A 4,487-nucleotide genomic window follows, 5' to 3' on the forward strand; every position below is an offset into this window, starting at 1 on the left:
CTTTGTAGAAAGGCGCTTTATTAAGTTCAGTTCTTTTCCTTGTATTAGTTTACGGGCAGATCTGCCTTATCCAATATGGCGGCGACGTCGACGTACGATTCAGCGCTCAATGCGGCGTCTATGTGTATATGTCTATGTGTCAGACAGCTCACAGCGCCCCTGCTGCTGAAGCAGCAGGTCACCGAGAGAGACCATGGACAGTTTATAAAACCTTACCCAGGTAGATAGAACAAGAAGCTCCTCACTCTTATTATATTATTAAACAAATCTGAAAATAAAATCAACTATTCGAACTAAATACTTAAGATTTCCAATCGGCCCCCAAAGTGAAGTTACACCGTATAAAAACAGCCAAAAACAAAAAAACTACAATCTATCTATCACACACTATCATCTATCTACTACTATCCTATCACACTTAGATAAGAGATAAGATAAGAACATACTTTATTGATCCCACAACGGGGAAATTCACTTGTTACACACGAAAAAAATAGAAACCAAGGAGGGAACACAAGTGTACATATTTACAAAAAGTACTAAAGTAGATGTGCAGATTTAAGAATTGCAGATTCACAAACAAGTACTAAGGTGTAGAAATAAGCGAAACGACAGAAACTAAACAAAACAAACAGGAACAAAAAAAATTGCTAATCTATCTATCTAAAGAAGTTCATTTTAAAACTATAAACAACATTATCCCTCAAACAAATTTATTAAAGAAGATTTAAATTTGTGGTGTAGAAAACTGTTATATTGCAAAAAACGAATTATAGAAAACGACAGACCATCTTGTTTTATGAATGTGAGACTGTCCAAAATTTGTGGGAATCTCTCCATGACCTGATCTCGTCCAGCTCCAGAGAGAGACATGGACTTCTGGGTCCCCTCAAAATATTCAAACAGGAGTAATCCTCAAAGACAAGAAATTAGTTTTTAGTGATAATCTCTTATTTAACACCTTTTTTTCACCTTAACCTTTATGTACTTGGTTATCAGCTCATGTGTTTTATGATGATATAAAAAAAAAAGTTCATGCATAATGGAATAATTAATAAATAATGTATAAATAGTACGTTTATATGCTTTTTTTTGCATATTAATGCTTGCAGTTTATCATTTTTGTTTATTTTTTTAATTTTCACAAATTATTTTGGTGAAAATTGTCAATTTTATAACAAAAAGACCTCCTACGGGTCACAGACTGCCGGTTGAGACCCCTGAGATAGATAGACTGAAACCGCTCTGTTGTTGAGCAGGAGGTCATGTACTGCATGAGAGTTATTGACCGTGATACTGAGAAGACAGAGAAAACGTCTGTCAATTCACACTGATAATAACTTCATGCTTTTTATTTTTTTTCATCGTCCAGGTTTCTGTGTTGAACATATGTGGCCCTTTTCCTGCTGACATTTTAAGAACGGCCAACACGCCGAAACAACGTGGCTGCAAAAAGGTGACGTTACTTTTCCCACATTATTCTCATGATGCTGATGTCTGTCACTTACCATGTTGATTGTGATTTTCATCAATACCTCATCTGTATTTTATTAAAAAGCAAAATCCTTGTGCATAGACTACAGCCTCCGGTCTCTAAGGCTGCTGATAATCCTGACCACTCCAGCACGCGTCAGAGGGCCACAAACAACCAACCAAAACATCACGGTAAACTCATATACAGTCACAAAACGGGGCCTTAATCTCTTTACTAGTCCACTCACAGAGGTTGCCTTTCGTTATCGTCTCTTACATAATGTTTATCTTTGGCCCTGGTTGCAGATTGACCATGTCTTCATAAAGACAGCATTCCTAGAAGCACTGGACCATCCACACAACGTCTGATTGGCCGGTAAGTGTCATAAATCAAAGTGTAACACAGTGAGGATGACTGATTATGTGATCAATACCACTTTATTTTCCTTTTAGCTCTCCCGGGCTTAATGCTTACAGGTGTGAAGGTCTCAGCCGTCTTTCTGCACTGAAGGATTGTTTTTATATCAAATCTCTGCACCACCCAAACCTTAAGGAGACAGATAAGAAGGGCCGTAGCTTTCCTACAGGTATCTGCGTATCTGTTTGATATTTCCTTACACAGTAAAATAATTCACACACTATAGCAGAGGTCAGAAAAAATGTATGATTGTTTAATTTATACACATTTACAGCTACAGGACCTTAGTTGAATTAATATCTTATAACGTCACCTTCAGCCCCCCCCACCCACACACTGCAAGGTAGTAAAAAATATTTTTTTTAAAACAGTGTTGCTGCCGACTCAGAAACCGTAACAATCTCCTAATCAGTAACTTAGAAAAACTTTAGATTCATTATAGTCTTTTATTTTTATACTCTGTAACTTAACGGCCAATACTGCAACTTCATATTACTAATCCATCACTTGTATGACAATCTCAACATACACTTCAATTTAATACACACCGTGACATCACGGTGGGCAGGAGAATGAAGAATGGTGGTAAGCACTTCAACTCAGACGGAGGATTTCTTACAGTAGACATCTTGTATGCTATTGCAGGGACCCACACTACACACATACAAAACATTTATAACTAAAAAGCAGGGACTGCTTAAAGTTTGGTCTTTTACAGCAGTTCCACATAAGGCTGTTAAATTATGAAAGCATGAACATTTGTGTACAAAGTATTTGGCGAGTATAATATATACCAAATGATTTATTTATGTTATATTCTAGTTCCTGCTGCATATCTGCAGTGAACCTCTCTCCTCCTGTCTGCCATCTCTCATTCCCTCCCCCCAAATTAGTGACGCGTGTTTTCTTGGCGGGTTGAGTTAATTAAAAACACCTGTGGTAATTCAACTAATGTCCTTTTCTGACCTCTGCTATAGTGAGTGAATTATTTTACTGTGTAAGGAAATATCAAACAGATACGCAGATACCTGTAGGAAAGCTACGGCCTCTTCTTATTATAACAAATCTGAAACATCAACTATTCGAACTAAATACTTAAGATTTCCAATCGGCCCCCAAAGTGTAAAGTTACACCGTATAATAACAGCTAAAAACAAAAATCTATCTATCTATCTATCTATCTATCTATCTATCTATCTATCTATGATAAGAGATAAGATAAGATAATACTTTATTGATCCCCCAACGGGGAAATTCACTTGTTAACAGCAGCGAAAAAATAGAAACCAAGGAGGGAAACACAAGTGTACATATTTACAAAAAGTACTAAAGTAGAATGTGCAGATTTAAGAATGTGCATATTTGCAAAACAAGTACTAAGGTAGAACATAAGCGAAACAAAACAAAACAAAACAAACAGGAACAAAAAAAATAGCAATGGGACATGAACAGGAGACTACACCCGGGGTCTGTCTGTCTGTCTGTCTGTCTGTCTATCTATCTAAAGAAGTTCATTTTAAAACTATAAACAACATTTATCCCGCAAACAAATTTATGAAAGGAAGATTTTAATTTGTGGTAGAAAACTGTTATATTTGCAAAAAAACGAATTTAGAAAACGACAGACCATCTGTTTTATGAATGTGAGACTGTCCAAAATTTGTGGAAATCTCTCCATGACCTGATCTCGTCCAGCTCCAGAGAGAGACATGGACTTCTGGTCCCCTCAAAATATTCAGTAATCCTCAAAGACAAAAGAAATTAGTTTTTAGTGAATAATCTCATTATTATAACACCTTTTATTTCACCTTAACCTATTTATGTACTTGGTTATCAGCTTATGTGTTTGATTGATTAAAAAAAAGTTCATGCATAATGGAATAATTAATAAATAATGTATAAATAGTAAGTTTATATTGCTTTTTATTGCATATTAATGCTTGCAGTTTATAATTTTTGTTATATTTTTTAAATTCTCACAAATTATTTTGGTGAAAATTGTCAATTATTAAACAAAAAGACCTCCTACTCCTACGGTCACGACTGCCGGTTGAAACCCTGAGATAGATAGACTGAAACCGCTCTGTTGTTTGAGCAGGAGGTCATGTACTGCATGAGAGTTATTGTCCGTGATACTGAGAAGACAGAGAAACCGTCTGTCAAATTCACACTGATAATAACTTCATGCTTTTTATTTTATTTTCATCGTCCAGGTTTCTGTGTTGAACATATGTGGCCCATTTCCTGCTGACATTTTAAGAACAGCCAACACGCAGAACAATGTGGCTGCAAAAAGGTGACCTTACTTTTCCCAAGTTATTCTCATGATGCTGATGTTTGTCACTTACCATGTTGATTGTGATTTTCATCAATAACCTCATCTGTATTTTATTAAAAAGCAAAATCCTTGTGCATAGACTACAGCCTCCGGTCTCTAAGGCTGCTGATAATCCTGACAGCTCCAGCACGACGTCAGAGGGACCACAAACAACCAACCAAACCATCACGGTAAACTCATATACAGTCACAAAACGGGGCCTTAATCTCTTTACTAGTCCACTCACAGAGGTTGCCTTTCGTTATCTGTCTCTTACAT

The sequence above is a fragment of the Larimichthys crocea genome, chromosome XVII (genome assembly GCF_000972845.2).
Source record: "Larimichthys crocea isolate SSNF chromosome XVII, L_crocea_2.0, whole genome shotgun sequence".
NCBI lineage: Eukaryota > Metazoa > Chordata > Actinopteri > Sciaenidae > Larimichthys > Larimichthys crocea.